Source organism: Rattus norvegicus, chromosome Y (assembly GCF_021556685.1).
Source record: "Rattus norvegicus strain SHRSP/BbbUtx chromosome Y, alternate assembly SHRSP_T2T, whole genome shotgun sequence".
Classification (NCBI taxonomy): domain Eukaryota; kingdom Metazoa; phylum Chordata; class Mammalia; order Rodentia; family Muridae; genus Rattus; species Rattus norvegicus.
The window spans coordinates 66118861-66140525 of NC_141555.1; the positions used below are offsets into that span (position 1 = coordinate 66118861).

General features: G+C 41.5%; 1 pseudogene; it reads left to right on the plus strand.

Moving 5' to 3' along the window:
• Nucleotides 1-14271: 14271 nt before the first annotated feature.
• Nucleotides 14272-15103, plus strand: LOC147998069 (Y-linked testis-specific protein 1-like; annotated as a pseudogene).
• Nucleotides 15104-21665: the final 6562 nt, after the last annotated feature.

Consider the following 21665-nt stretch of genomic DNA (forward strand, 5'->3'; position numbering starts at 1 on the left):
CAGGGAACAGACAAGGCTGCCCACTCTCTCTCTACTTATTCAATATAGTTCTTGAAGTTCTAGCCAGAGCAATCAGACAAAAAAGGAGGTCAAGGAGATACAGATCGAAAAAGAAGAGGTCAAAATATCACTATTTGCAGATGATATGATAGTATATTTAAGTGATCCCAAAAGTTCCACCAGAGAACTACTAAAGCTGATAAACAACTTGAGTAAAGTGGCTGGGTATAGTTAACTCAAATAAATCAGTAGCCTTCCTCTACACAAAAGAGAAACAAGCCGAGAAATAAATTAGGGAAACGACACCCTTCATAATAGACCCAAATAATATAAAGTACCTCGGTGTGACTTTAACCAAGCAAGTAAAAGATTTGTACAATAAGAACGTCAAGACTCTGAAGAAAGAAATTGAAGAAGTCCTCAGAAGATGGAAAGATCTCCCATGCTCATGGATTGGCAGGATTAATATAGTAAAAATGGCCATTTTACCAAAAGAGATCTACAGATTAAGTGCAATCCCCATCAAAATACCAATCCAAGTCTTCAAAGAGTTAGTCAGAACAATTTGCAAATTCATCTGGAATAACAAAAAACCCAGGATAGCTAAAACTACCCTCAACAATAAAAGGACTTCAGGGGGAATCACTATCCCTGAACTCAAGCAGTATTACAGAGCAATAGTGATAAAAACTGCATGGGATTGGTACAGAGACAGATAGATCGACCAGTGGAACAGAATTGAAGACCAAGAAATGAACCCACACACCTATGGTCACTTGATTTTTGACAAAGGAGCCAAAACCATCAAATGAAAAAAGATAGGATTTTCAGCAAATGGTGCTGGTTCAATTGGAGGTCAAAATGTAGAAGAATGCAGATTTATCCATGCTTATCACCTTGGACAAAGCTTAAGTCCAAGTGGATCAAGGACCTCCTCATAAAACCAGAAACACTCAAACTAATAGAAGAAAAACTAGGGAACACATGGGCACTGGAAAAAAATTTCCTGAACAAAACACCAATGGCATATGATCTAAGATCAAGAATCGACAAATGGGATCCCATAAACCTGCAAAGCTTCTGTAAGGCAAAGGACACTGTGGTTAGGAGAAAATGGCAACCAACAGATTGGGAAAAGATCTTTATCAATCCTACAACAGATAGAGGCCTTATATCCAAAATATACAAAGAACTCAAGAAGTTAAACAGCAGGGAGACAAATATCCGTATTAAAAAATGGGGTTCAGAGCTAAACAAAGAATTCACAGTTGAGGAATGCCGAATGGCTGAGAAACACCTAAAGAAATGTTCAACTTCCTTAGTCATAAGGGAAATGCAAATCAAAACAACTCTGAGATTTCACCTCACACCAGTGAGAATGGCTAAGTTCAAAAACTCAGGTGACAGCAGATGCTGGCGAGGATACGGAGAAAGAGGAACACTCCTCCATTGTTGGTGGGGTTGCAGACTGGTAAAACCATTCTGGAAATCAGTCTGGAAGTTCCTCAGAAAATTGGACATTGAACTGCCTGAGGATCCAACTACACCTCTCTTGGGCATATACCCAAAAGATGCCCCAACATAAAAAAAAGTCACATGCTCCACTATGTTCATCGCAGCCTTATTTATAATAGCCAAAAGCTGGAAAGAACCCAGATGCCCTTGAACGGAGGAATGTATACAGAAAATGTGGTACATCTACACAATGGAATATTACACAGCTATCAAAAACAATTATTTTATGATTCATAGGCAAATGGTTGGAACTGGAAAATATCCTGAGTGAGGTAACCCAATCACAGAGAAACACACATGGTATGCACTCATTGATAACTGGCTATTAGCCCAAATGCTTGAATTACCCTAGATACCTAGAACAAATGAAACTCAAGAAGGATGATCAAAATGTGAATGCTTCACTCCTTCTTTAAAAGGGGAACAAGAATACCCTTGACAGGGAATACAGAGGCAAAGATTAAAACAGTCACAGAAAAAACACCCATTCAGAGCCTGCCCCACATGTGGCCCATGCATATACAGCCATCCAATTAGACAAGATGGATGAAGCAAAGAAGTGCAGGCCGACAGGAGCCAAATGTAGATCTCTCCCGAGAGACACAGCTGGAATACAGCAAACACAGAGGCGTATTCCAGCAGCAAACCACTGAACTGAGAAAAGGACGCCCTCTGAAGGAATCAGAGAAAGCAATGGAAGAGCTTGAAGGGGCTCTAGACCCCATACAACAATGCCAAGCAACCAGAGCTCCAGGGACTAAGCCACTACCTAAAGACTATACATGGACTGACCCTGGACTCTGACCTCATAGGTAGCAATGAATATCCTAGTAAGAGCACCAGTTGAAGGGGAAGCCCTGGGTCCTGCTAAGGCTGACCCCCAGTGAACTAGATTGTTGGGGTGAGGGCAACAAAGGGGGAGGATGGGGAGGTGAACACCCATAAAGAAGGGGAGGGAGGAAGGGGATGTTTGCCTGGAAACCGGGATAGGGAATAACACTCGAAATGTATATAAGAAATACTCAAGTTAATAAAAAAATATATAAATACCTGTTTCTCTTTTATCTACTTGTCCCCAGATCCACTCTCCCTGCCTTGTATTCCAATATCCTGCTCTGGAATTAAATAAATGAATACATACGTGTTTGCGGTTGCATAACCATGGGAGGTCCGAGGTCAACCTTAGCTGTCTTCCTCAGTCATTGGCTCAACTCCCTTCAGTGGTCAAGTTGACTCATCTGGGAAGAGGTGACTGTAGCTGCTTGTTTTCTAATACTAACTGGGTTCCCTAAATTAGTTTGAGGGAGAAAGTCTGCACCTAGCTTCTGGGAACCTGCCCACAGTTAATTCTGATTGGTGAATAAAGATACTTGCCACCAATGGCTCGACTTTCAGGAGTGCTGACACACTCAAGATCACAGGAGAGACTACCACTTTTCAGGAGGAACTGTGTGGAGCCCTCAGAACCCAGGAACAGAGGGGCAGTCTGTTACAGGATACTTCTAAACAATATAAAATAAGGTTACATGACATCATCAGAACTCAGTTCTCACACCAACACAAAGCTAGTATACCCTCAACACAACAGAAAAGATAAAGAAATGTTTGTACTTCAAATAACTTAACATGATGATGTTAAAGGATTTTAAGAGGGACATAAAAAATTCCATCAAAGAAATACAGGACAACAGATGTAAAGAGATAAAAGCCCTTATAGAGGAAACACAAAAATCCCTTAAAGAATTACAGGAGACCATAAGGAGACCATAGGGAAATGGATGAAATTAGAAAATATCATCCTGAGTGAAGTAACACAAACACAAATACACACACATGAATGAACTCACTTGTAAGTGGAAATTAGCCTAACAGCTCAGAATATGCACAATAAACTCATATACACTCTGAAGCTTAACAGAAAGGAAAAAGAGGGACTGCTTCAATCCCAATTATAAGAGAGAAGAAAATTATCATGGTAGGCAGATGGAGGAAGGACCCTGTGTGGGAGAGGGGAGTTAAATGGAAAAACAGGAGAACATGATAAGATGTGGGAAGAGACAGGAGAAAAGAACAGAGGACCAGGAGAATGAGTATAGAAAGAAGGAACATTGGAGGATGGGGGTAACCTCTAGAATGTCCCAGATACTAAGGATGCATCAGGTTCCCTGGACCCAACAGTGATGACATTAGCCAACATCAACAACAGCAGTGAAATTGAACCTGAAGACACCACCTGCAGTAGATAGACATGACCAGTGTAAGGATGGGACCACTCACCCATCTCTTATTAAATCAGAGTTATCCCTGTCTAGTTGAAATGCAGGGGTAAATATGTAGCAGATGCTTTAAAAAAGGAGATCCAGAGATATGCAGACATTAAAATGGACACTGTTGCTGATGCTTATATGTGCTTGCAAACAGGAGTCTGGTATGGCTGTCCATTGAGAGGCTTTGCCAGCACCTGAGTGATCCAGATGCAGATATTCACAGCCAACCATTCAAATGAGCCTACAGATCCCAATGGAAGATGTAGGGGAAGGGATGATGGGGCTGAAGGAGACTATAATTAACAACAATATTAATTATCCAGACCCCTCATTGCTCCCATAGACCTAAACACCAACCATAGATTATACATGGTCTGGTACCCTACATATATAGCAGAGGACTGCCTAATCTTACATCAGTGGAAGGGGAAGCACTTCGTCCTTTGTATGCTTGATGTCCCAGAGAAGAGAGATTATAGAGGGGTGAGGAAAGAATGAATGGGGGTCACAGAGTCACCCTCTTAGAGAAAAAGAGGAGGAATATGTGGAGTTGGGGTATATGGAAAGGGGGTAATATTTGAAATATAAACAAATACAATTGTTAATAATACTACTAATAAAGGTGAGATATTTTCCAAACATATCTTTACTGCACAGGTTAGCTTGGAAAATTTATTGTTGCCTAGATGCATATTTCTTCCTACAGTACCTGATATCATGTTTCTCTGAGGCGTGTAGTCTTAGATCTTCCTCTTCATTCAAAGAAGGCATAACACTTAACTTCTTTCTCCAAGCAGAGTTGATTGTAGATATCTCTGTAAACGGCAGGAGGCATTTCTACAATCTAATTGGGAGTTCACCAAAAGAATTATTTACAAGCAAAGCTTGTAACGCAAACAGTTTGTGTTCAATCAACTTACCAGTATTGAAAGCATCCCAGGACTTCTGGCCAGGAAACTGCATACATGTGTATTCATCAAGACAAGAGACAGGAACAGGGCACAGAACTGAACAAGAGTAATCAATACTTGTGAGCCACCATGTTGGTGCCAGGGTCCAAACTCAGGTCCTCTGCAAGAGCAGTAATGGTTCTCAAATACCAAGCCACCTCTCCAGTCATATACAATCATTGTTTATACAACCCCCCCAAACACAGCACCACTTGATGTGTGTAAACACGCATACTAGAATTGTGGTGTGATTTATTTGTGTGAATGTTCAGTCAGTGTGATAGAAACGCTCATGTATTCATAAATTTTGTCATAACCGTTTTCCCTAGGAGGTTCTCTTCATTCTCAGCTTTGGTGTTTACATACTACTTCAAGAGAGGAACTGCCCTGACAGCCTTCCCCCACCTCCTCCCCATTTGCAGCTATGCCTGCCTTTCTTCACTAAGTTAAATACCACCTCAGACTCTACTCTTTTATTTTGTTCACTGTAATAGACTCTCCATAACCATAAAATGGAATCCCAGATGCACAGGGAAAAAGTTTTTCTGTTTGTTACTTAGTTTGCTTTTAGTTGCTTTTTCCCACTTCAACTGGTTTGAACTTGTGTCCCATTCAGTGGCAGGTACTTAATACAGCCAGCATTTTGAGAAGGGTTGTGGGTGGAGTGTGAAAAAGGAAAATGACTGGAGAGAACTCACTGGGATTTGACATCAAATACAAAGTGTTTATTGACTTGATTTTTCAGTTACACAGAACCCTGGACACCAGTGACACGAACTAAAACTTCACATCTGACAATTTGCTCAAGGAAAAAAACAGCCTTAAAGACAAAATTGATCCAACAAAATAAGCCCTAAGTTGTAATGATTGACCCTCTATAAAGAGAAATATTAAACCTTTTTTTAAAAAAAGATGATTTTGATGTTTTGGTTTAACAATTTCATATACTTATATAATGAATTTTAGTCATATCCTTTCTGTATTTCCCTTCACAATTCCCCTCACTCATCCCCCTCCATCATTCTCCCATCCCCTCCTTCAGTTCTCCCTTGCTTCCTCCCTCATCCTCCTCCATCATGCCTTGGTCAACTCCTTCTCTCATGCCATTCCCTCTCTAATTGGCACCGATATTCTGAATAAGTCCCCCCTTCTATTTCATGTCTCCTTTCTGCGTGTAATCCCTAATATTAATTAATTACATGAGTACAGAGGAATTCGACAGAACAACTTATCTGTGGGTACAGGAATGAAGAAGGTAGTGAAGCAGAAATTTCTGGTTTCTTTAGAGACTCCATTTGTCATGGATATTGTTCTGGAAACTGTCTTAGGAGAGGATATTTTGCTGAGAAAAAACACATGGTGTTTCTGGGAGCTGCCCATGTAAAGGGAATGTAATGTTTAGAAAGGGTACGAGTATAACCCTGGACAACAGTGGGCAACACCATGGCATTGGCTTGCTTTGCCACTCTTCGCTGATGCTCAATGGACTTTGATGACACAGGTCTTCATTGACCATGCTGTGGCATTGTTTCACCTTTCCTTTTTCACTGACCATTGTTTGTCATGACATTGTAGTGAGAAAAGGACCAGAGAACTTCTTGTGGTGACATTGTGGTGGCTTCTTGCTGCTTCCTCGAAAGCAGGCCAATTGGAAGAGCTCAGCAATTTCTTCTGGGTTGAACTGTCCTTGGTGAATCATGAATGGTGTTTGAAAGTAGATCGACCTACCTCTGCTGATTCATGACAACTGAACTGTTATCCTGATGATGATGAAATCGCCACAGAGAACTATTTCTAAACAGGTCCACATCGTCCTTTGTTTGCACTATTATACTTTCCTTTCCACTACCTCTGGTGGGTGGTCGGCTAGAGGAAGGTTAAAGGGTTTAAGAACTCTTAATAAAGTAGGTTGAAAAATCTAAGCTTGCAGGATAGAACCCCTTCTCCAATAAATGTTGGTTGCTAAGGGAGAGGAGGGCCTTTATGGGCTCTCCCAACTGTAATGAAGTTTTGAGGGGCCCAGTCTTGTGCCCACGACCATAGTCACCATCAGTTTAAGGGTTCAAATACTAGGTCCAATATAAAGATACCCTTTTGCTATCCACTTCCCATCTTCTGGTTCTTATATTCCTTCTACCCACTCTTTAATGATCTTCTCTGAGCTGTGGAGGAGAAGACTTAGCTGTCCTATTTCTACCTGAACAGTTCAACACCACTGAATCCCAGCACTTTGTCCAGCTGTACGTCTCTGCCCATGGTAGTCAGAGGTTTCATCTCTGATGAGAACTGAGTGCAACGCTGATCTATAGATACAAATATGGATGTTTGGAAGGAAGTTTGTCAATGTATTTAGCATTAGGTTCTTTCATAGGACATATATCACCCAAACCATAGGTTCTTGACCAGTTTACAGAACCTGGTGTGTATTCCATCGTGTGGAACATGCCTTGTATCCAATTAGAAAGCCACTCGTTACTCCCATGACTGCAATTCCACTAACACATTAGGGGCACATCTTGCCTGACATTTCAGCAACTTTCATGAAGACATCCCACATCTGGCACTAAGATTTTTCTTAATTTTGGTTTTCTGTTGCTCTGATAAATGCTCTCACCAAAGGCAGCCTGGGAAGGGAAATCTTTATTTCATCTTATCTATTCCAGCCCATCATCAAGGAAAACCAAGACAGGATTGTGAAACAAAAACTACAGAGACTGCTCACTGGCTTGCTTCTAAGCTCACATTCAACTACCTTTACAGAGTCTGGACCCACCTGCATAGGGTGGTGCTGCCCACAGTAGACCATGCCCTCCAACATCAGTTAACATCAAGGAAATGCCACGTAGACATAGTCAAGGCCAATCTGATGGAGGAAGCTCCTCAAACGAGGTTCTTTCTTCCAAGACTAGCCATCACAAGAAATCAATGAAAATAAAAAAAGGAAAAGAAATCAATAGCTTCAGTGGGAGCATGGCTTATCCATGGAGGGTGCCTCCATTTGCACTCAATAGTTGATCTTGTAGATATAGTCTGTAACACAATGTTTTATAATCCCTCTCACCAAACCCTGTTCTAACCAAATCACCTCAGGGGAGATGGAGTGGAAAGTAAGTTTTAAAAAATAATTGGAGCAGAAAGAAATGCTTCTTGGAAATAAAGCAAAAGAGGAAGAATTTCAGCATCCTAGATGCTTTCCTCGCATCATCTAAGCAAAGATAATGAGAACCGTTACGTTCCAGGTACAGGTACGATAATTTCCAATCATGTAAATAATACTGCTTATCATTCACAAAACACATTGGCACTAATCGTTTTGATGTGTTTTTCTAACTCACTCTTAAAGTAGAACTGATGAACTGGAATTATTCCCCTGCTCATTTATACATGAGGGAAGTGAGGTTTAAACGTCGAGCCAATTTCCCAATACTCTAAGCTAATAAAAGGGAGAGTAAGACAGCCGCACTTTCTTTGGCTTCATGGCATGGCTTCGTGAGAAATGCAAGTCAGGTTACCTTGGCAGGGATTTCCATGGATCAGTACATGGCAGCTGAAAGTTTTCTTGGATGAAGATTGGGAGTAAGGCTCAAGCCAGCCGAGCCCCAGTCAGGATTCCTGAAACAGAACACCAGAATATGTTAGAGAGTGAGGAGACTAAACTAAACATCTGGGAGTCCTCAACAGATTGTACAGATCCAGGGCTGAGGGTTCATAAGTATGTTGTTCTTTGTGGGAGTGGAAAGGAACACTTATAGATCCCCACCTCCTACTATGTGCTACTACAGCGGAGGCAATGCCTTAAGTCCAAGGTTTTTTGTTTTGTTCCTCCATGTGTGAGTGTGTGTGTGTGTGTGTGTGTGTGTGTGTGTGTGTGAGTGTGTGTGTGTACATACATGCACATGCAGTATATAACGTAGGGACTAATCCATTTTCTCTTTTACCTTATTCATTGAAGCAGCATTTCTCAGTCAAACCCAGAGTTCACCAATATGGCTAGTCTTGACAGCTATCTTGCTCTGGGGATCAACCCTATATCTACCTCCCTGGACTGGGATTCTATGTGGGCCACTAAGCCTACCCATCATTTACTTGAGACCTATGAGCCATCTCCTCAATTGCTAAGGTTCAAGTCCCGGTGTTGGAACCATCTCCTGTACTTTTGTTTTCTTATTCTTTTTTTTTTTCCATCTTGGTCATAATATCAGAACAAGGTTAAGGTATGACTGGCTCACTAAAACAATCACGCAAATCCCTCCACGAAAATGTGTTCTAATAAAGAGGAGGACCATGCTGACTCTCTGTTCTGTAAAGTCTTACCTTAACAGATGAGTTAAAGGATGGGATTAACCTAGTAGGTGATTGTGGATGCTGTTGTTGATGTTGAGAGAGGCTTGTAAATGAGGGGCCACAGCTGAGTCAATTATAATAACAGATACAAAGCTGAGTGTGGTAGTGCATACCTATATTCTCAATACTCGCGAAGATCACAAGTTCAAATCCAGCCTGGGCTACATAGTAAGTCCAAAGACAGCCTGGGCTACATTGTAAATCCAAGGCCAGCCTGGGCTAAGAGTAAGTCCATGGCCAGCCTGGGCTACATAGTAAGTCCAAGGCCAACCTGGGCTACATTGAAAGTCCAAGGTCAGTTTGGCCTACTTACATCACTCTTCTCCAATCAACAACAGTTTTTTTTTCCTTTTTGGTTTCTGCCTCTCCTATTTCCTCTACACTAATACCAGTGCTGTAGTTTGGGGTTGTGGGGGAGAACTTTCGTCATGTCTGATGGTCCAGGATCTCCCAATTAGCACAGTAAACGAAACAGTACAGCAAACAAGTCTGTTTCGATTTTTGCAGAAAAATACGACATAGCTGAAGTGTTGTCTGAAGAAATGGCTCTAAGATGGGACAACGCCTCGGGAGACTGGGCTTTGATCCTGTGCTAGTTTCCTCGTGCTAATAACAATGATCTACTGAACCAGAGTCTGTGTTGGGAATACAATGCTGTGCTTCCATTTCAACACTGCATAATCTCCATATGGCAACCCTGGAAATCTTGTCTCATATTAAACAGATTATAGGAGAGACAAGTTGAGTATAAACACTGTCATTAAAAAGGGTTAAAATGAAGAATAATTTTTTTTTAAATATTTGTCTGTGATACCAGGTTTAGTGTTCTGCATAAACTCTAAGTCACGGCAATTTCTTTCTTTCTTCTGTGTTTTTTTAAACGCCAAACAGAAAGGACCTTATATTTTTCTATTTAGGTCTAATCGAGACGACAAAATACCATTCTTTGCATTAAAAAAGAAATCTAATTATGTTTCATTGGCTTTTTTGTTAATTTATTATTTTTAGTGTTTTGGGGCACATTTTAACAATTATTTTTTTATTGAATTAATTATTTTCTTATTTTCTAGTGTAGATTAAATTTAGGTTGCTGGTCTATGTTTCTAATCTAAGAATTAGTGTTGTAAATAAAGTTTCCTCTTAGCACCTTCATAGTTATGTCTCACACATTTTGATAGTATGTTTCCTATCTTCTTTTTTTCGTACTATTACATCCTTTCAATATTTCTTGACATATGTATTACTTGGGAATGTGTAATTTAATGTTTCTGGACTGGGAGACTCCTGTTCTCTCTCATTGAACACTTCTATTTAGTTTTGTTGTATTAGCAGAACACATCCCGAGGGGCTGGAGATGCAGCTCAGTGGACAGAGTGCTCACTTGGTTCTCACACAGCTCTGGGCTCCACCAACAGTACCTTATATGCCTGTTGTGGTGGTACATGCCCATAGTCCCATTACCAGGAGGAGAACCAGGAGTTCAAAATCATCCTTGAGTGCATAGTGTGTTTGAAGCCAGCCTGGGCTACATGAAACCTGTACAAACAAATATGTACCACAAGACATGTTTTCTTAGGCATTTGCCACATTTTTTCTGTGGTTTCTGAGTGTCTGAAAAGTCCAAGGGTACTTGATGGAAAAGAACATCCTGGTGCTACTAGGGACTGTCAGTCAGAGACATTGGCTGGTGAAGCCATCTCATCCTAGCTGGTTTTCTGCCTGCTTCTGTTGCTGATGGGCTGATCCATGTCCACAGCTTTACTCATGATCGCCCTGCTTTCTTTTAGCTGTACACATTCTTGCTTCCTGCTGAGGCTGTGATGGAGTAGTGACACAAAGAATTGGGGTCTCCTTCTAGCCCACTGATTCTCTCAACAATAAGTTCTTTCTCTGTACAAATAGTTTTTCTGTTGCCTACATTATCAGAAATAAATATAACACTCTTTTCTGTTTTATTTTTACACTGGGTTTCATTATGTAGATAGGGCTGGCCTGAAACTCACTGTATAAACCAGATAGGCATTGAACTCACAGAGATCAGCTTGCTTCTGTGTGCTGGGATTAAAGGGGCATACCTGGCTCCTTCTTTTTTTATTTTTTTTTAATTTATCTCTTAGGGGTGTGTGTGTGTGTGTGTGTGTGTGTGTGTGTGTGTGTGTGAATTTTGACCAAATTGTCCATCAGTACCTCAGAACCCTAGTCCTCTGCAAGAGCAACCAGTGTTCCTAAGCAGTGAGCCATCTCCCTAGCCCCTTCGGCCTGCTCTAAACTTCATTGTTCATCTTGACCAGTCATGTCTTTAATTCCTACTCTTACTGTTTGTTTTAATTCATTGAGTTCCTATTTGATTTTCTCTTGTTTCTTCTATTACCTCACCAAGATTATGTGCATACTTTAGTTTTGGAAGTTTCTCATTGACAACACTTGAATCGTGGCTTTACAATACTTGCTGACAATTCTGACAATGATTTTCTCTTGGTGCCACCACCAGGGAACTGGTTTTTCTTCTCTGCTTTTCACTTAGGGGGATGGTCATGGTGTGATGTGATTTCCATTTTGACATCATTTGTCTAAGATGTCAGCAGTCCTGACACTGTTGGTACAGTGACTTTTTATCCTTCATAACCTTTTGGTGGTTTAAGTTTTCAGGAGTGCCTGACTCAATAAAAGGGATTATACTTCCAGTCCATACCAACAGGCATGTTTTAGACAGGTCAGGAAGAGTGTTCTCAACCTTCCTAATGTAATCTTTAATACAGCTCCACCACCTGTAAAATTATTTCATTGCTACTTCATAACTATAATTTTGCTATAGTTATGAATTGTAATGTAAATATCTGATATACTGGATATATTATATGTGATTCCTGTGCAAGGGCCATTTGAGCTCACAAAGGGGTCTCAATCCAAGGGTTAAGAACCACTGATCTGGACTTAGTGCAATGCCCTTATCCATGTAGATGTGTTGCCCAGTGTTGCCGAGGAGAAGTATCCATCTCTGGAAGGAAAAGGGTCTTCCAAGATCAGGCTTTTTCCTGGGTCCCTCTGTAATATTGGACACACTCTTAATGGTTACTGATGTATCAACTGACACCAGGCAGTTTTCTTTTACATCTTCGAAAATGAGGATTCTAAAAATGGTTCTGCTAGCCAGAAGCAGTGGCTGAAACTATCCCTAGCAATCTTTCCCCTTACCTAATGGCTTCTTGTCCCCACAAGGCCAGCAGTAAATGTCTGAGTGCCTCCCAAGCTGCACCTTTCCAATCTACACTCTTCCTCTGTGCTGTTTCTTTCATAAAGAGCACACACGTTAACCCTGAAGCCATCTTGTCTTCAGTCAGCAGTAACAACCTAGTCCTCTCTGCAAGCTTTGATTTCCCATATGACCCAGCTGCTCACAATTCTGAGGCATGTTTTTGCTTGTGTGGACAAACAGAATGGCACCGCTTTGCTAGTCTATAATGATGCAGATTCTGTATGATTCTGATTGAGAAGCCTGTAAATCCAAGATGAAGAGACCATCGGCAGAAGAAGGAATTCTTGTGGGATGTTATCACCACAGAAGGGATCCAATGTGCTAGGAAGACTAGAGATGGAGCCAAACTCCCTTTCATAATTTAACCTTTTTCCACAATAGCATCATTAATTCATGTTTATATATAGGTTGCATCCCTCTTGACCTAATCAATTCTTCACAACTACATTCCCACTGGGGATTAATCTTCAGAAAATTACTTTTGGGCAAACAAATTCAAACCAGAGATGAGGGTGAATATTTGGATATATATAGTGGGGGTGGGCATTATTCTACCCACGTCGTGTACCCTTAAGATCTCTAACTCCCTCGCTACCCACGGAAGCATCACTGAATGACATGAATCCGGGTGATTAATGAGGTACAGACACCAAAGCTCATTGCAATATCCTGTCACCAGTATCAAACTCGAAACAGAAAGAGCCACCTGTGGGAAGGAAAATATGAATAAACTTTACTGTATCTCTAAACTATAAACCCCCAATTTAATCAAAACAAAGTTTTAGACTCAGTTCTATTATACCGATGTGCTTTAAATGTACAAGTCAGTAGGCTTGCTTGTGACTTCTTGTACAGATTAATACTGTACTTTAGCCATCTTCATCCTCACAACTCACCTCCATTTCCACCAGCACAAACACACACACAAACACACACACACACAAACACACACACACAAACACACAACACACACACACACACACACACACACACACACACACACACACTGCTGCTCCCCTTCCTTATCCTAAATGCCCCCTTTCACTTAATATCTATTATTAAAATCTAAATTTCGCAATAGTCTGTTTGAATCTGGCTTGTTTCACTTTACATATTGTATTATACAGTTCCATCCATTTTTCTGAGAACAAAACCCTTTGCTCTTACACGTAGATGAAAATCACATCAATGTATCACATTTTTTAAGCCATTCATCCAGTGATCAACAGCTAAGTTTATTCAAATGTCTTGTCTACTGCACACAGTGTGGCAATCAGAATGGATGTGCAGGGGTCCTGGTTAGTTTTTATTGTCAGTTTGACTCAACCTGGAAAGAAGGAGCCTCAGCTGAAGAATTGCCTCCATCAGATTGCCCTTACATCTGTAAGGATTTTTTTTTTGATGGTTGATGTGGAAGGGTCTAGCCCACTGTGAGTAGTGCCATTCCCTATGATGGTGGCCCCGGGTTGTATGAGAAGGAGAGAAAGCTGAGTAGGTCAAGGATACCAATGCAGTACGCAGCATTTCTAAGTTGTCTCTGCTTCCTTTCCTGCATCTATAGTCCTGTCTGAGTTCCTGCTCCAAGTCTGCTCAGTAACAGACTGGTACCTAGAAGCCTAGAGTGAGACAAATTCTTTCCTCCTCAAGTTGATGGCTATGATGAGATTATTCTTCTTGTTGCCTACTTGTTCTTCACTTTTTTGAAAGTTGTCTCTGTTTATTGTTCTTAGAAAGAAGATATTACAAGTTTTCTCATGGGCTCTCTGTCTCTCTCTGTGACTCTCTCTCTGTCTCTCTGTCTCCTCTCTCTCTCTCTCTCTCTCTCTCTCTCTCTCTCTCTGTAGTTGTGTGTTTGAGTGTGTATATGTGTATGTTTGTGTGTGTGTATTTGTGTGTGCATGTGTGTGTGCATGTGTGTGAGTTTGTGAGGTCTACAGCCATGAAGAAGAGGATGTCTCAGAGGAGGAGTAGAACTTCTCCCCAGTCCCGGGGAATATTGTGGGATGCAGAATTTCCTACGGATGAAAGGAAGGTGATGATCCCTACACCCAATGGAAGGCCATCATTCTAGATCAACTGCCAACAAACCCCTCTCTCTATCTGGTCAAGTATGACGGAATTGACTGTGTCTACACACTTGAACTTCACAGCGATGTGAAGATTTTAAAGCTTAAGGTCTTGCCTCACAAAGTATTTTTTCCTCAAGTGAAAGATGCCCATCTCGCAAGTGCCATGGTTGGCCGAGTTGTGGAGCATAAATTTGAGGGCAAACATGGCTCTAAGGACATCTGGAGGGGGATGATCCTAGCCCAGGTGCCAATCATGAAGGACTGGTTTTACATCACCTACGAGAAAGATCCAGTCGTATACATCTACCAGCTACTGGATGATCACGCAGATGGTAACCTCCGTATCATTCCAGAGATTCCTCCAGCAGAGGTGAAGTCAGAAGTTGACAGCGACATCTTTTTTTTTTTTTTTTTGGTTCTTTTTTTTTTTTTTCGGAGCTGGGGACCGAACCCAGGGCCTTGTGCTTCCTAGGTAAGCGCTCTACCACTGAGCTAAATCCCCAGCCCCTTGACAGCGACATCTTAACAGGTCAATATGTGTAGTACACCAGAAGCGACGGGTCCAAAAAGATCGGCAAAGTCATTTACCAAGTTCTAGCCAAGCCTCCCGTGTACTTCATCAAGTTTGATGGCGACGTCCACATCTACGTCTATAATCTGGTGGAAAAGTTCCATGAAATTCACAAAGTGTGGGGGACATAGATGGGTAATTTATAGTATTGGGGGGAAAATGTTTGTTTTTCTGTGTTTCAGATATCCAAGGGCCTTTGACAACTCCAGTATCTTTTCCAGTGGAATATGTTTTTGCTCTAAAAATTAAAATGTGCGATGTGACGTGTTGTGTGTGAACACTTTGGTGGAGGAGATGGACTTTGATGGATGGAACATCAAGAGGAAGCCAGAAAAGTCAAGGCTGTGAACAGTAAGTCTAATGTCGCATAGGCTAAAACAAACAGCACTGAGTTGGCCTGGTCTTTAGGGAGAGAAATGAACTGGAGATGAGGCTTAAAGGAGCAGGGATGCAAGGGAAAAAAAGATGGATGTTTAGGAAGCAGTGGAGAGGGGCCAGAAATAGATAGACCCTCTGAGGTGAAGTTTGAGGGAGAAACAGACTGTTGGGGAAAGAGTGGCAGGTAACAGGAACAGGTCTTGGAACTCAAGAGGAAACCCAATAAACTGATCCAAGCAGACTCAGAATCAGAGAAGATCAGGTTTTGTTTGACTAACGAAACCTAATGAAACCTGTTTCTCATCTGTAGATGTATTATTTTTAATTATGTGGATGGGGGCAGGGAATGAATAGAGGAGACCACAGAGACAAGAATAGCCATGTCCCCTGGAGTTTTTGGGAGCCATTGGACATGAGCTCAAAGAACCAAATCCAGGTCCTCTTTCAAAGCAGTCAAGCTCTTGATCATCTCTCTGGGCCCCTAAAGTCATCTTTTTAAATAAATCCAACCATCACATGCAGAGAAGAGACCAGGATGAGGGTAAGAAAGTTTAAATTGATCGATCGTGATGTGGAAGAAAGACTAAAGAACAGCTGGAGCGTCTGCAATTGCACTCCGTGAAACTCAACCCCATTCGTGAGCACAACCTTTAGTTATCCCCATATACATTGTGCTCTCCATCTTTGCTCTTATCCAATAGCTGTCCAACTTCCAGCCAACTCAGCTGTGACCAGAAAAACCCTCCTCAAGAAAGTCATTGAATTTGACTTGATTTTTTTTCCCTGACAGAACGGAGTGTTCTCCCTGCATGGTTACACTGCTGTCTGAGTCATCTGTAATAAAACCCACTACTATTAATAGCAAAGTCGCAGGAACTATGACAAAGAGCAAATCAAACGACAAGCATCACAGTTGACCAAGCCTTTTCTGCAGCTTTATTGAAGTATAATTTACATACTTAAAAAATCCTTTATTTTAAGTGTGTAATTTAATGATTTTAAAGCAAAATTTATAGCTTCCTTCCTTTTTTTAAGACGCATTTTCCACTAGTTCTTACGATATTGAAGTCTATTAAAAACACAGAAGTGAAGTCAGGAGAAGGACCAAACTGGAAGCAGCAAAGTTCTTGATTTGCTAAGACAACAGATACACTGGCAGAATCGTCTGGATAAAACCACTTGGGAAACAATGGGTCTTCTCTTAGCATGCAGCCTCCAGACAAAGAATTTAAAGGATTAAATCATGGGTCCTCCTACATCAAATCTGGACCTGACCTGGTATGGTCAGCATCACTTTTGGCCACTTTCATGTTAATCCCATTCATCACTCTTACAAGTTGCCTAGCAACTCACATAGTTAACAAAGTTACTTTTGTTCATGGTTTTATAGGTTTTGGTCCATGGTCACATGACCATGAAAGGGGCACGATAGAGCTCAACTGCTAACCTCACTGGCATCCAAGAAGCACCAACAGAGGAAGAGACCAAGGACAAAAAAACACCCTCCAAGACATGTCCCAAATGACCAAGTCCCTTAATTTCCTATCTCATAGTTTCCGGCCACCTTCATACACATCCATCAACAGATGAACTCATTGATTACAGCCCACAGGGTCCAATCGCTTTTCATAGTCCCAACGTTGAACATTGTACTGGGACAATGTGTATCTTAAACCCATAGGGTAGGGCCAGAAGGTTGTGTCAGAGGTCTAAACTTCACCTCACACTAGAAACAGCTGGGTAGATTTCTCAACATCTCCTATTTCTTTCTGGTACTGAGCTACACCATGTCTGCATTTCAGCATTTTGTCTGGGGTGAGATACCGTCAACAGTCAATTGTAAAGACGCCCTCCACCATGTGTTTGCTTGAATGTAAAATGGGACATCTATAATATAGACACACAGCCATATACACAGACTCACAGAGAGAGGCAAAAAGGGAAGGAGTTGAGTCTTAGGAACCCTCAAGGAAGAGGGAGTGGAAATATAAGATACAGATGTCAGCGAGAACCAGAACAAAGCAGTGTCTTCTATACACTACAGGACCACTATCCCTCAGCCCTAGTTGATAGGAAAGGGAGAGTCAGTTTTCTACAAAGATATAGCTGGTTAAAAGGTGGCCAGGCTACAGTGACTTGCCCAATGCCCATGAATTTATGGGCAGCATAAATGATTTGAGTGGGTTATTACAGAGGGCAGAAAGAGAGCTTGAAGTTGGGAGAAGGGATTAGGTGGGGATGGATCTGGGAGGAGTTAGGAAGAGAAGTGAGAAGTAAATTCTACCAATATATAATCTATGAAGTGCTCAAGGAACTAATAAAAGTGGTTTTTAAAATACCATATCTGTACTGAACACATACAAACCATTTTCCGTGTCATCTCCTAAATAACAGCCACTCATGATTTCATTTCTTTAAGTACAAAAGTAATTCAGAGATTATTTAAAATGTAGGAGGATCTGGGGAGACGGCAGAGGGGTAAAGCCAAGTGTGTCGTCACACATGCAAAGGACAGTGCTTGGAATGGGAACATGAGGATGACCAGGGCTTCCTGACAGTGAGCCTCACCTCAGGTTCACGAAGGACCCTGTCACAAGGGAATAAAGTAGGTAGTGAAGGAGCAGAATATGCTCTACTCTCCCCCAGCCTCTGAAATTCCATGTCTCTATGCACACACACACACACACACACACACACATAAATATGACTAGAGTATACAAAAGAATTGCATAGGTTATATGCAAATGTAGTGTCGTTTTAGACAAGGAACCTGAGGACATTTATATCATTGGGACTCCTGGGGCCAACTCTCAGAGGATAGGATATATCTCCTTATTGTGGAAAGGAATCCTTTGTTGAGTGTGTGTCAGTGACTCCACACAATTCTCCTCCTCTAGGTTCCTGTGTATCACAGAGAATGATCTGGAAATACTGAAAAAAATATAAACTAAAGTCTTTGTTGTGATTTCTAGGCTTCGTTAAAATCATATTTATCATGTTTTATTAAATGGAAGGGAAATCTTCAGCTCCCAACAACAACAGACTCAATCATGTTGGGTTCTGTTTTATTCCATTATGAATAGCAATTAATTGCACATCAATTGCTCCCCATACTTTGAACTAAATCAGGATGAAGGGATATGTTTCTATTCAGATAAGCAACGCCAATGTGGATAATCAAGTAGAAAGGGGGGAGGTATGATGCCTTTGGCTAATGCGAGATTGATGGCTTGATTGGATACTTGTTATGCAAATAACCCTAACCTGTGAGAAATGAAATGTAAGGATAAAATATACTACCAAATGGGATGCACAGTCATTACATGATTTCTTTTAAAAGAAAAAAAAACATACTTTTGGATTTTGAATATGTGTGATCCTCAGAATTTCAAATATTTGATTATGTTTTGTTTTCAGTTGGTTGATTGTTTAGAAAGGATTGGGCATTGTGTTTTTCTTAAAAGTGATGAGTCAATGGGAGGTGGGGGCCTTGATATTTCAAAAGCCCACTAGGCTTCTCTCTCTGCCCCTCCCCTTCCCTCTCTCTCTCTCTCTCTCTCTCTCTCTCTCTCTCTCTCTCTCTCTCTCTCTCTCTCTCTCATCTGGGAAGCAGAATGTGAGCTCTCAGGAACTGCTCCAGCCATGCTTGCCTGCCTGCCAACCTCCTGCCATGGTGTCTACAACGATGGTCCATGGACTCACACTCTGAAACTGTAAGACCACAATTAAATGTTTCCTTTCATGAATTGGTTTGGTCACGGTGTCTCTACACAGCAATAGAACAGTAACTAAGGCACACATCTTCCTGTTTATTTTTCTAATACTTCTGTATTTATTTCATTAAAGTTACCTGTTGTCCATTGAACAGTTTTATGAGTAAGTTTCAAGTTTAAAGACGAATAGTACCAAATAGGAGTGGCACTACTAGGAGGTTTAGCTTTGTTGGAATGGGTGTGGCCTTGTTGGAGTAGGTGTGTCACTGTGGGCATGGGCTTCAAGACCCTAACCCTAGCTGCCTGGAAGTCAGTCTTCTAGCAGTCTTCAGAGGAAGATGTAGAAAGCTCAGCTCCTCCTGCTCTATGCCAGCCTACATGCTGCCATTCTCCTGCCTTGATGATAATAGACTGAACCTATGAACCTATAAGCCATATAAGTCCTTGTAAAGAATAAATGTCCTTGTAAGACTTGCATTGGTCGTGGTTTCTTTTCATAGCAGTAAAACCCTAATACATACATACATGTATATGTATAATTAAGTGAAACCGCTTGCTGCCTAAGCAGACCTGAACTCTTATCCAAGTCATCATGAAATAGGCAGGGAAAACCTGTTACCCCAGGGACAGGAATGGGGAACAGAATCACGAAGGTCTGCTGGCTTCCAGCTGGATGAAAATATGAGAGTTTGGGATCAGCCAGTATTCATTATTCAAATGAGGCTTAATTAATTAATTAATTAATTTCCCCATAGCTCTGTCCTACTTTGAGCCTAAGAACCCAAAGAGCTAGTCAAGAAAGGAGGGGAGAAAGGACACGAAGAGCTGGGGAGGAGTCTGCCAGTAATCCAGTCATATACACAGAACATTCCTTTGGCACTCAGTCCAAGGATGCCAGGCAATGTCACTGAGCTGGATGCCCAGGAGGCAAAGGCAGGGTTTAATAATCAAATAGGTGGCAGTCTTTACCACAGTAAGTTCAGCCAGCTGTGAACACAGTCAAAACACAGAAGAAGATGACACCTGTCTATGAACTGTGAACTCCTGAGTGTGTGTGCATGCTTGTGTAGAACGACTGTGTGTCTGTGTGTGTGTGCATGCATTGTTATTTAAACTGGGTTTCTTTCTTTTATTTTATTTTCTTTTTTTTTATTTTCATATATCATTAGTCCCCGGACTACTTCATGACTTAATAAATCTTACCAATATGTCTTCCACTGTTCCTGTTAGCTCTGAAAACCCCTGCTGGTCACCCAACAATGTGCTTTACCTTGTCAATTATTTCAGGGGACTTGTGTGTGAGACCCTTTCCGTGAAGCCCAAGAGACAAGAAGAGAACAGAAGCCCCACGTAGGCAAAAGAAAGCGGGTACAACATTGTATGAAATGATTTGGGGTGGGCGAGCACACGATAAAAGAACGTGATGTGAGAACTGAGCACAAGCTAGACACACAAATGGGGACATTGAACACCACACAACCCCCCAACAAACAGTGCCTGCGTGTTTAGCCTTACAATACCCTTCCATGGAGAGCCCAAAGGAATCAGTACTAAGTCTGTTGGGACATTGGGGAGAATAGAAATACTTTGCCTCTGCTCTCTGTAAAAGAGACGGCAGTAAAGTGTGTTACAAATGTGTAGGGCTATTGGCAGAAGCAGATTTAAAGAAAGGAACTTCACTTATCGGCTTTGATTTGAAATCTTTATTGTGGCAAATGGTGGTTATTAGATAAAGATGCCTCAAACATCCTCTGTTCAGTCACAATGGCACTTCAGCCCATTTCAGCTAGTTATGTGTTCATCGATTAAAAGCCATTTAATAATATATACTAAAAATTTTTTGGCTCTCTCCCAGGGCAAGGTAGTAGCGAAACCCACTTTATGGGCATTATCTGAAGCCTGGACCAGAAAGATAATGGCCCAAGGTTTACAACGCAGGTGTGAACGATCAATTATACCCCACAACCGACAGCACAGCTCTGTTACGTGATCAGCAGGAGTGCTGGAGTTAACCTGGATTTGGGGACCAGCAGATACCCACTGTGCCCACTTGGGCTTCTCCAGGTGCAGGTCTCTCTCTTGTGGCAACAGGCAGGGAGCTTCCTACCAGCAACTCTGAGGAGCAGCACGAGGACACTTCATGGAAACCAGGGCAGGAGAGAAGAGAGGAAAGGTGTCCTTCTCTGGCTCATAGACAAGAGGGCAGAGACCTGAGTACCTGCTTCTAACTGAGTACAGAGCAACTCCCACTATGTATTTATGAACTCTGCTGGGGTCTCCAGTCTATGATCATATTCACTTTCGGTCCATCATTTCCTAGCAGAAGGAGAAGACACCCAGCTCCATCTAAAGTGACACTGAGAAACTTGCCGGTTACGGCGTGGAGGACAAGACTAAGTAGCATCAACACAGACATACACTTATATGCATACAGAAATGCATGACACATATATCGGCATGCATATGCACACCAAGAACATGTGCACACATGCATGCAGGCACACATAAGCATACATACATGGAACGTACTGATGATTTTATAAATACACATATACATATAAGCATGTGTGCACTTAGTTTCACACATGTTATACCTTTATAC